Source organism: Palaemon carinicauda, chromosome 1 (genome assembly GCF_036898095.1).
Source record: "Palaemon carinicauda isolate YSFRI2023 chromosome 1, ASM3689809v2, whole genome shotgun sequence".
NCBI classification, from domain to species: Eukaryota; Metazoa; Arthropoda; class Malacostraca; order Decapoda; family Palaemonidae; genus Palaemon; species Palaemon carinicauda.
This window is the reverse complement of record NC_090725.1, coordinates 322,481,448-322,493,616: the sequence shown is the minus strand read 5'-3', so window position 1 is coordinate 322,493,616 and position 12,169 is coordinate 322,481,448. Positions and strand designations below refer to the sequence as shown.

Sequence of the window (12,169 nt, the reverse complement as noted above, 5' to 3'; positions counted from 1 at the left end):
TATTGGCTGCCAGACCTGATTCTAATAAAGATCTAAAGAAAGTGACTGTAAGGTTCAAGTTCATACAGTTCACGTCTGAGTCTATTAAAAATTTTGCCAACTTTTTAACTGCAGAGTCATACTGGCGGATGGTGGAATCCCGTTTATCCGATTCTAGGAACAAGGTGTTTTGAGGATCAATATTGGCACCATGCATAGCCGCAAACTTCATAAAGTCCATAAAGTTAGGGCGCTCTGAATGTTTGAGAAAGCGTACACAACGCGTGTTTGTACTATCTGAGACAGAACCGGATTGGGTATCGGGTGAGGGTATAGTCTCAACTCTCGCAGGAGAGGATACCAGTTGCTCTTGGGCCAGTTGGGTGCGACCAAGGCTACTTGTCCCTTGAAGGATCTCAGTTTGTCTAGAACTTTCAGCAAAAGATTCACCGGGGGAAAGAGATAAATCTTTTCCCAGGTGTCCCAATTCTGTGACATGGCGTCTGTGGCGTAAGCCTGAGGGTCTAGATTGGGAGTCACATATACTCTCAATTTGTGGTTGGATTCCGTGGCGAAGAGGTCCACTTGGAGACCGGGAACCTGAGAGAGAATCCACCGAAATGACTTTAGATCGAGTGACCATTCCGATTCTAGAGGGGAGGTCCGGGACAGGGCGTCTGCCACTACATTCCGGACTCCCGCCAGGTGGACAGCTGAAAGATGCCAACGGTTCAAGGCTGCTAGGGAGAATATGGCTACTAGAACATGGTTCAGAGGCCCTGACTTTGACCCGCCTCTGTTGAGGCAGCGGACCACCACTTCGCTGTCGAGGACCAGACGAAGGTGTTGTTTCTTGGGAAGAGCAAGACGTTTCAGGGTTAGAAGAACTGCCATGGCCTCTAGCACATTGATGTGAAATTGGCGGAACAAGGGAGTCCAAAGACCTTGAACTTTCTTGAGCTGAGAATAACCGCCCCAACCTGACAAGGATGCGTCCGTGTGAATGATTAATTTCGGAGGCGGAAATCGAAGGGGAACTGACTTTGACAGACTGTTTGCTCTTGTCCAAGGAAGAAGTCTTTCCCGTAGAATGGGAGGAAGGCGGACTTTCCTGTCCCGGAGCTTCCGGTTCGCCCTCGAACGCCAGACACGATTGATATCTTTCAATTTTGCCTTCAGAAGAAGATCCGTCACTGAGGCAAACTGAAGGGACCCCAGAATCCTCTCTTGGAGTCGTCTGGAACTTACTTTGTCTTTGAGAAAGCGTTTGGTGTTCCTTGCAATCTCTAACCTCTTGGGTCTGGGAAGACACAGAGTATGAGATATAAGATCCCATTGCAGGCCGAGCCATTGGAACTTCGATTTTGGAAGAAGACGGGACTTCTTGAAGTTGATCTGGAAGCCTAGAGATTGAAGATAATGGATGACTTTGTGAGTGGCTTTTAGGCAATTTTGGGAGGTGTCTGACCAAATGAGCAAGTCGTCCAGATAGGCTACTACTTGAATCCCTTGATTCCTGAGTTCCTGAACAGCGACTTCTGCTAACTTTGTGAAGATCCTTGGGGCGATGTTGAGCCCGGAAGGCATCACCTTGAAGGAGTAACTTTTGTCCCCTAAGCGAAAGCCTAGGTACGGACGGAAGTGTCTCGCTATCGGGACGTGATAATAGGCGTCTGTAAGATCGATAGAGGTGGTGACGGCCCCACGGGGAAGTAAGGTCCGCACCTGCGAGACGGTAAGCATTCGAAACTTGTCGCATTGATTGGACAAGTTGAGAAGGGATAGGTCTAGAATCACTCTTCTCTTGTCTGAATCCTTCTTCGGGACACTGAACAGCCGACCTTGAAACTTCAGGTGTTTCGTTTCTTGTACAGCGTTCTTTTGTAAAAGATCCTGGACAAATTCGACCAGGTCCGGAGTGGAATGTTGACGAAATTTGTTCGGAGGAGGAGGTCCTTGAATCCAACTCCACCCCAGTCCCTTGGAGATGATACTGAACGCCCAGGGACTGAACCTCCATTTGTTGCGGAAGGCATAGAGCCTCCCCCCTACCTGCTGCCTCCACGTCCGCCTCGGAAGTTCTTTCCTCTGCGAAAAGCTCTTCCCCTGCCTTTGTTCTGGTTAGAACCACGGTGGTAGCCTCATACGACTGGTTAAAGGCAGGAGAAGTGGCGGAGGCACCAGAAAGCTGGCTCTTAGGAAGCAGAACGGTGACATAGTCGTCCGAAGTAGCCTGAGAGGTGGAAGGCTGTGCCGGGGCAACAGGAGATGGGGGAAGAGGCAGCCGGAAAATGGGCGAACCAGTCTGCTGTTGCCTGAACTGGGTGGAAGTATATGGACGGAGCTTCTTCCTACCCCGGGCTTGGTAATTTGCAGGGTCAGATTTACGTTTAGGAGTCAAACCCCAACGGGCTTTAAGGCTCTGGTTGACTCTAGTGGCCTCCGCCAAGACTTCCTCTACAAGGTCCTCAGGGAAGAGGTTTGAACCCCAACAGGAGGACCGGATCAGCTTATTAGGCTCATGCCTAATAGTCGCCTCTGCCAGGACATGTTTGCGACACTTGCGTTTAGCAGTAGCGAAGTCATACAGGTCGTAGTATAATGACTGCAACGTAGCCTTGTTGAGAGATTTAAAAATACTCGCAGTATCGTAAGTCAAGGCTATCGACTCCGTGGAAGTGGCCAGGTTCAGAGTACGGCCAACGCGTAGGCGAGAATCATACTCCTGTTTAATGAGGGAATCCGGGAGACGGGGAAGCCGCTCACTAAACATTACCGAAGCACAGTCTGCTGCTAGCTTTCCAGAGGTAAATGTGGTATGGACGTTGTCCCAACACTCAATGCCTGAAGGAAGAAGGAGGGAGATTGGATCCACCTCTCGGATGGGAGGCAAGGGCTTCTCCTCCAGAGCATATTGGAAGGCAAGCTCTGCTACCTTATTGACACATGGAGTCACGGTGTTTTTGTCCATTAGGAACATTGTAAAAGAGCTCTTATAAGGCGTCAACATAGTGTTGGTGCAGCCGATGTCATTCAGGAATCTGGCCCACACAGATTGGGCCTGCTCTTTTGGGAAGATGACTGTCTCCTTGGGGACCTTGTCTAACCGAACCAAAGCTTCCTCGGTAAGCCTGGCATAACCATGAAATGGAAATGCCAGACCAGGAGGAAAGAATTCAAAGTCCTCTAGGGGACGAGTGCCAAGACCCTCCAAAGTTAACATTCCGTCTGAGAACGGGGAATGAAGAGCCATACGCCAAGGGTTGTTTTTGGCAAACTGCGGGAGCTTAGAGGCATCCGGGATGAGAGAGCTTTGGACCCGCTCCGGAGCACCTTGCTCTAATGCCCCAAGTCTCTGACCGATGTTAGAGAACATCGTGTCCATCTTAGACTGTATCTCTGATACAAACTTAGCCTGCATCTCCGACACGATGCGAAGCATGGCTGATTCGGAAAGGCCCGGGCTAGCAGCAGGTGTGGCGGAATGAACTCCCGGGTCGCGAGACTTAGAGGAGGAGCCAGAAGCCTTAGATGACAGGTTTGTATTCTGTTTAGAACCATGAGAAGCCTTATGAGGCTTATGAACTTTAGGTAAGGTTCTAGACTTATTCTTGGGGGGAACCGGGTGTGATCGTTGGGACGAATCACGGTCCCCAGAAAAACCATGGAAGGAAGAGCGATCAGAAGAAGAAGAAAGAGAGGGGCTGAGGATAGGAATCTCAGCGCCAGAAACACCTGCCTCACTTACCACCCTACCTGTATCTGGATCATCCAATAACATGGGTTCCACGTCAAGGTTCATGGAGGCAACATTGTCTTCTAGATCTCCGGGGGCGTCCGACGGATCCTGCTCTGGATCAATAAACCCCGCTATGGTGGCATCAATGTGGGCAATGATGGGAGCTGCAACATGCCTAACCACAGCGGCTGAAGACTTGGCGTTGGGGTAAATCAGGGAACAGTAGTCCTCGGAGAGGACGTACGGCCGCTTGGACTTCACGTTCCGGGCAAAACCACCAACCCACACTTTCAGTGTGGCCCGAGCCGCAGACTTTTGCTCCGGGGATGCCTGAAATAATAGTGGGAATTATAAAAGGGCAGACTCCCAGTGGTCCTTCAAGACCATAGATATCTTACTAAATAGTGTATGTATGCCAAAAAAGGTAAGATAAATAAGAAGGCAACATAGCCAACGGGACTCACCGAGTCAGATCCAAGGGTGGTAACGAGGTCAAAACAGACCACACAGTTATCCGGGTGCCATACCACGACGTCCTCCAGCTGCACACCGCAGAGGGCGTGAGACCGACAGACGGTATGGCCGCAGGGCTGATGTAGAACAGCTGCACAGGCTGTCGTCTGACAATGCACCATCTATAAAAAGAATAGTATATGAGAAACTGTAATTCTCTTAAGTAGGGGCGGGTCCGGAGGACCCGGCCTAAACATAAGTCTAGCTTAAGACTAAAGTAAATAGTATACTAAAGTAAATAGTATATGAGAAACTGTAATTCTCTTAAGTAGGGGCGGGTCCGGAGGACCCGGGCCTAACATAAGCCTAACACAAGATTAGGTCTTAACTGTAATATTCTTAAGTAGGGGCGGGTCCGGAGGACCCGGCCTAAACATAAGTCTAGCTTAAGACTAAAGTAAATAGTATATGAGAAACTGTAATTCTCTTAAGTAGGGGCGGGTCCGGAGGACCCGGCCTAAACATAAGTCTAGCTTAAGACTAAAGTAAATAGTATATGAGAAACTGTAGTTCTCTTAAGTAGGGGCGGGTCCGGAGGACCCGGGCCTAACATAAGCCTAACACAAGATTAGGGCTTAACTGTAATATTCTTAAGTAGGGGCGGGTCCGGAGGACCCGGCCTAAACAAAAGTCTAGCTTAAGACTAAAGTATAGCCATCCATTCCGGTCGAGCCGGGAGTATAAAAAAGGATGCAACAACAAAAATTTAAGACACAGGGTGTCTGATTTCCCGGGGCGAGGCTAAGCCCCGGGCCGGGAAATAAAAGTATCCAAAACCAATTCGTATAGGAACTCTGGGGTAGTGATCTGTCATATAATCATCATAGGAACTGTTATAAATTAAATAGGGGGGCGGAACTGTAGATAAGAACCGCCAACGGAACCCAGAGGGTTTCATATAACATAAACCAGTGTGATAAGTGAATATAAAATAGGGTGCACCGGGATCCAACTCTGTTGACCGGTGGCCAACCAGACTAGACAGAGCCGAACCCGCCGGGACACCCGGAGGACAAAGTCCATAAACACTGAACTACCCCCTCTACAAGGAGGGAAGGCAACGGTCCCCTAGGGGAGAGGGGGAGAGAAGCCTAGCCACCCACCTAGCGAGAGGGGGAGCATGGGGGAGAATCCCGTGATACGGAGCAGCTGGGCTACCAACTGACGATCCCCAACCAGACAGATCAAACGGAGTAATAGCACAATATTCATTATAATAGTAATAGCGTTGATAATATAAAATAAACACATAAAAATTTTTGGGCAAGGCATGCAACATAATAATTAAATCACAAAAGACACACCTGATGGCTTAAAAAATAACATTGCCGCCTAGCACGAAGGTCGGCAGCCATAACGATACGTAAATGATATCGGCCCAAAATTTGAACCACGAGGGTTCTAAACGCTAAATAATGAATATCCATAATAACAAATAAAATTTAATAATAAAAATAATACATATAGTAACACCGCGAGTGAAACTAAAAGCTCTCAAAACAGGAGTACCAACTGTAAATGGAATCAAGCAAGATCGGTATGAACGAAGAGAATACACTCCTATAATTCAAATATTAGACGATCTAGGTTGCTCAAAACACAGGAAAACACAGCTTGGTACTTAACTTAGACGGTGTCTCCAGGGAAACCGACGAAGAAGCCATAATCCAAAGAAAATAAGCGAAAAAACGAGAGCACAACAAAAAAGCGGGTTACACACAAGACGTGCTAAAAGGAGTTGGGTTCTGAGCGGATGCATTGTTAGTAGTACCGAGTGAGGTTGGACGGCTCTCCTCTATTGGGGTTTCTGTCGTGGATGAATCTAAATAGTGCGGGACCTCTGGATTATACGCCCAATTTTATACCGACACCAATAGGTGAGCGAGCTAGTTAACCTAGCACTCCTTTACATTTTTTCTCTGGTATATTTAGCAGTAAATTACCTAAGAATAAGTGCTAAATGGAGCTTATTCACTGGGCGGCACAGGTTCGAGCCCAGAAAATTCATTTTATTATGAAAATATCATTTTTAAACATCTGACTTACCTGGTAGTTATATATATATATATATATATATATATATATATAGCTAGCTCATTGACACCCTTGGTGGAGGGTCAGAGACAGCCAACATTGTTGGAATTTACCTGAGAGTTAATAAACAAGCTTAAGGGTTCGTACCTGATAAGGAAGCTGACTTCAATGAATTCCTGCCTCATTATGTCCGCTTTCCTTATGAGATCCAGCGATCCACCCAGGGGGCTGAAGACCTCTAGGAGCTGTCAAACCGGTGTAAATACCTCTATGTGACAGGACCTCCTCCAATACCCTTGTTGCGGGCGCTCTTAAGGAACAAACTGACCACCTGACTAAAATCAATGATTGTGGAAGACTGTCGTCCAATCTCCACAAACAACCATAAAAGTATGACAAATTCGGAGATAATTTGTATTTTTCCTAACCATAAAAACCTTAGCTATTTACATTGGGTTTACCTTTTAGCGTAGCTGAAATGGCGAGCCATTAGAATTTAACGAGGGTGTATTACCCCCGCGCTAGTTAGCGGGGGGGTAGGGGAGTGGTAGCTAGCTACCCCTCCCCCCACTCACACACCGGTGAAGCTCACTTTCACTTAGAGGTAGGACTTGTCTTGGGGGACAGGGCTGGCGGGCAAATATGTGTAAATAGCTAAGGTTTGTATGGTTAGGAAGAATACAAATTATCTCCGAATTTGTCATTTGTTCCGTAACCGAAATACAAACCACGCTATTTACATAGGGTGACTTACCCCTTAGATAGGGTGGAAAGTCCCCAGCCATACTGGCTTTGGCTTTACCAGGGGACTCAGAATCCGGGTGAGTCGCACTCGAGAAAAGGAGTCCCTGCACCTCACAAGCTCCTTGCTCCGCAAGGAACCGTGTGGCCTACATAAGCTTGTGTGTGAAGGAAGAAGTGTGACCCGTCCTAGGCAGTTGACCTGGAGTTCCAGAAGGAACTCCGGGTTAGGACGTTCCCAATACCACCTCGTCAGGGTATGGGGGACGCGACAGTATTGACTCAATACTCGGAACACAAGGAAGTATGGTTTACCTGCAGAGGTTCGAGGTCAGCTATGCAGAGACCAGGATTCTGCTTCCCAGTAGAGGGGATGATGAAGAAAGAAGTAAGGGCCAGACATACTTCTTTCGTTCATGCAGACTAAAACCTGATAACAATGCCCTCAACCTTCTGCTACCTGTCCAAAAAGGAGCCTGAGGTTAGACCAGCTGTTGTGTAGCCACCACAGAGCGATAGAAAACGTATCGAAACTCCTGTGGGTCACGCCCTGCAGAAAGCGGGCGGCGAAGGTCATTAGACGCTTCCAGACTCCAGCTTGTAGCACCTGCGTCACAGAGTAGTATTACTCGAAGGCGAGGGACGTTGCGATGTATCCGACATCGTGCTGTAGGGCGACGTGACGGGGGAGGGTCTGGAGTCAGGTCGAGATGAATGTCCTTGAGTCCGAGCTGAAGAGGTATACTGGTGATTCTCCCCCGTGTCCTTCTTGTGCTCCCAAACCGGCTGCAACTGAGGACAAACTGCAGCTGTTCCCAAAGCTAACCTCTCGATTCCTTAAATGGCAAGAAGGAGAAGGTTTTGGGACATCAGATACAGAATGGTGACTCAAAATCTTGAAGGAATTGGACCGAAGGGCCGGGACCCCCAAGATTCTGAGTCTAGCCAACAACTCAGGAGCAAACCTGAATGTTGCCTTCCCCCCATTCCTTAGAAAGGGCGGAGTCGTACGAGACCAAGAAGATTGCTCACACACTGGCCGCGGCCAGAGTGAGCAGGAGCCCCAAGACGGAATACGATCAGAGGCCTGACGTAAAGGGTCTTGAGAAGATCTCTTAAGGGACTAAAAAGTCCGAGCCATGCTCCAAGTTAGAGGTCTCACTCCGACTAGGGCAGGGACGTTCGCAGCTTTGCATGAGCGAGGAAAGGTCCAGCGGGAAGGAAAAAGTTATTCCTTTAAGCCTGAAGGTCAGGGAAAGGCCGAGCGACAGGCTTCATTGCCGAAAGCGGAAAGGAGTTTCCTCCCGCCGAAAGTCAATAAGATCGTTATTGCTGGAGAAGAGGCCTCAAGGGAGGAGGTATATCTCCCACGACACCAACCACCGAAGACTCTTCACTTCGCCTGGAAGACCCCTGCGGATGAGTATCGCAGATGACGCGACCTCCGTCCCGCGACTGTAGCGGGTTGTCTCTTCTTGAGGAGGAGGCGTAGTCTCTCCAGGCAAGAAGCCGAATCGACGCCCCGGCTCGTAAAAGATGTTGCAGTGTGGTTGTTTGAGTAGCCTGTGCCGTGGGAGAAGCTCTCCCGGGAGTTCCGTCAGGGGAAGCAGAGGGTCCGGAAACCGTTCCGCGCATAGTCCCAGTGGAGCTCCCAGGGCCATTGAAAGGTTGAGACAACCTGGTCTTGTTGAGACCCATTCTCAACAGACAATAAAGGAGGGAAGACGCAGGCATCGATGTTGTCCCACCATCACCGGAATGCATCTTGCCAGAGTCTCGGGGTCTGAGACTGGGGGGAAGAACAGCGGAAGCTTGAGGTTCCAAGCTGTCGCGAACAGGTCCCCCAGGTACATTCTCTCTACGAGGGTCTGCTCGGATAGTCGGAGAGAACATTCCTCTGCCCGGAATGAGAGAGCCGATGGTGGTATTGAGAGTATCTCAAATCATCTCGGTATCACTAATGCAAGATGCGAAGGTGTGAAAATGCGTCCCCTGCTGGATAGAACATGCCAGAACCATGAAGTCGACGCGCACGGAGCGACTCGGCAGGAGCTGTAGGATCTGTAGAGGGGCCAGACTACGGCCCCTAAGTCTGCCTGAATGATGGAGAGGTACCCTTCAGGTCCTGACCATAGGCCTGGACTGGAACATGCCCCCCCCCCCTTTTCTTTGACGAGTCCGAGAACCGCAACAAAAATGTGGGGAAAGGACGAGAATATCCACTCCCATCAAGCGGTTCCATAGGTCAACACCCATTGCAGGTCTAATCGTTCCGCTGGTCCCATAGGGGCCAGAAAGTCCGGATAATCGGGTGCTTTGAAACCACCGGAACTTGGGCCGCCCCACAGGGAACTTATCCTGAGGCGACCGTTCGGAACTTTAGACGGGTCAATGAGGAAAAGAGAACTAGGAAACGTTCCAAGGTAGGGCTGAAAGCTCTGCTTGACTGAGAACAGGTAATGCGATTCTCCTCAGCCTTGCCACAGTCAACTGAAGGGAAGGCTCGGAGGAGGTGGCAACAGAATCTGGCATCCCCAGGCGGTCACCCATCCAAGTACCGACCAGAACCGACGTTGCTTAACCTCGCTGGACGGATGAGAAGCGGGGTTTCCAACGTGGTAAGGCCGTTGACTCAATATCATGGCTAGATACTCCAGATGTTGAGGCAGAAGAAGAGAAGGCTCCTAGCAAAATACCATGAACCCCCCCTCATGGTAAGCATCCGGAAGCTTGTCTCGGCGCTGAAGAAGGTCGAACCGAGCCTACCGGAATTGACCAGACCTCCAAAAGGCGAAGGAGGCGGAAGCTTGCACCTGAGCGGCCATGAGGAAAGCAGGGAGAGTTCTCTGGGGAAGAAAACCTGCGATGCCATGGCGGGATCGCCACACTGCATCTTAAGCAGGAATACCTATAGTCTAGGCTGAATTCCACGAGCTTCCTGGAAAATGGATGGAATGGAAACTGAAAGTACCCGTCTTTCCGATCCAGGGCCTAAGAAGTCCTGTCGCCTCGTTACCAGTCTGATCGATTCTGCTGTTCCACGCTGGACGAAGTTTGTTCGACAAACTTGATCAGGGCTGAGAGGTCGACTACGGAACTCCCGTCTCAGAAACTTCCTTATAAGAAAGGATCGACTGAAGAAGCCGGGGGGTGAAGCCGTCGACGATCCTATGGAGGACCTTCTCCTGAGGCATGGATCATTTTGCCCAAACGGGCAAACTCTTGCCGACCCTATGGCATAGAGGTTCAGAGACACTGAATTCGCTGACAGAGACGGCAGGCGCGATATCCTTGGCTGATCACAGAGATCGTGCTGGAATGGGCATCGGGAAGCTGTCATCCGGATGAGTAACCTTAGGCATCCTCCCAGCATGAAACCTGCAAGGGGGGGGGTGCCAATCCTAGAGTTCGTGAACTCTGCCGCTCCCTCTAGGACTATGCCCCCCCGGGAGAGCCTCCCGTGCCACCTGTTCCTGACAGGAGGGAACTGCTATTGGACACCTTGTCTCAGTTGTCGTAGCCGGTCCGATAACTTAGGCCGACGTGGCTGAAAAAAAGAGGCGTTGGAGCCCTGCAGGGTCTGGAAGAAAGCGCCTTGGAGGAGTGAAAACGGAAGTCGACTTCCTCTGCACAGCCGCTGTCTATGTCTCTGTCCTTGGGCACAAACAAACTCTTCTCAAGGATGGAAGGGTGTCTGAGATTGTCGACATCCACGGATGAGACACCCGAAAGGAAGCCCTCGGTCATTACGTCCAGATGGTACAACATCGAGCTTGCCCGCAAGTTCGATACTTGACGACGAAACGCCAAGGTGCTTGAGCCCGAGAGGAGGAAAGTACCCATGACCTTCCTGTAGCTTCCTTGAACAAAACCTCGGATCGCAACAGAGGAGGGAAAGGACCTGGTAAGCCCCTTTCACGAGATGGAGAAGAGGAAGGGGTAAACCAGTCACCCCTTGGCCGATGGAGAAATCTTGAACGGAAAGCCCCCCGCCAAAAACCCTTCCAGGGAATGACGGGGAAGGGCCAACCCAGGTTCTGGAAAGAAGAATGTTGCTCAGACCTCCCTGAAGATTCTTCTTATTCTTGCATGTGCCATGCTCTGCGTTTACGGGGTGAGGCCGTGTTCTGGAAATACACTCAAGAAGACTCGCCAGGCTGGCCAGGCTGCGAAACCCCAATGGGAATCGCGGTCGCAATCGCCCTGGCGCTCGCGCGATGGTAAATCAATGATCTGCGCGTGGGTGAACGTAAAAGCGCCCATGCGCGGGCACGCAGGAACGCAAACGAAGGTGAGCGAAGGAGCGCAGAAGGAGGGCGAGCGTGGTAGGAAGGGCGAGAGCTGGTGGTCGGCGAGCTATAACCCATAGGCGAGCAATGGATACTGCAAGAATTAAGCCGACGTTCGCGCGACGGAACGCCGTCGGTCCGCGCGACGGAACGCCGTCGGTCCGCGCGACGGAACGCCGTCGGTCCGCGCGACGGAACGCCGTCGGTCCGCGCGACGGAACGCCGTCGGTCCGCGCGACGGAAGGCCGTCGGTCCGCGCGACGGAAGGCCGTCGGTCCGCGCGACGGAAGGCCGTCGGTCCGCGCGACGGAACGCCGTCGGTCCGCGCGACGGAACGCCGTCGGTCCGCGCGACGGAACGCCGTCGGTCCGCGCGACGGAACGCCGTCGGTCCGCGCGACGGAACGCCGTCGGTCCGCGCGACGGAACGCCGTCGGTCCGCGCGACGGAACGCCGTCGGTCCGCGCGACGGAAGGCCGTCGGTCCGCGCGACGGAAGGCCGTCGGTCCGCGCGACGGAAGGCCGTCGGTCCGCGCGACGGAAGGCCGTCCGTCCGCGCGACGGAAGGCCGTCCGTCCGCGCGACGGAACGCCGTCCGTCCCGCGCGACGGAACGCCGTCCGTCCGCGCGACGGAACGCCGTCCGTCCGCGCGACGGAACGCCGTCCGTCCGCGCGACGGAACGCCGTCCGTCCGCGCGACGGAACGCCGTCCGTCCGCGCGACGGAACGCCGTCCGTCCGCGCGACGGAACGCCGTCCGTCCGCGCGACGGAATGCCGTTGGTTCGCGCACGGGCGAACGCGGGTGAGCGCAGGCGATCGGGAGACCGATGACGCGTAGGCGGGCGATGGCGCGTTGACGAGCGATGGCGTGTT

The 12,169-nt window shown here is 51.8% G+C and overlaps 1 pseudogene; it reads right to left on the bottom strand.

Moving 5' to 3' along the window:
• Positions 1-9,519: 9,519 nt before the first annotated feature.
• On the bottom strand, positions 9,520-9,638 carry LOC137659181 (5S ribosomal RNA; annotated as a pseudogene).
• Between the last annotated feature and the right edge of the window lie 2,531 nt (positions 9,639-12,169).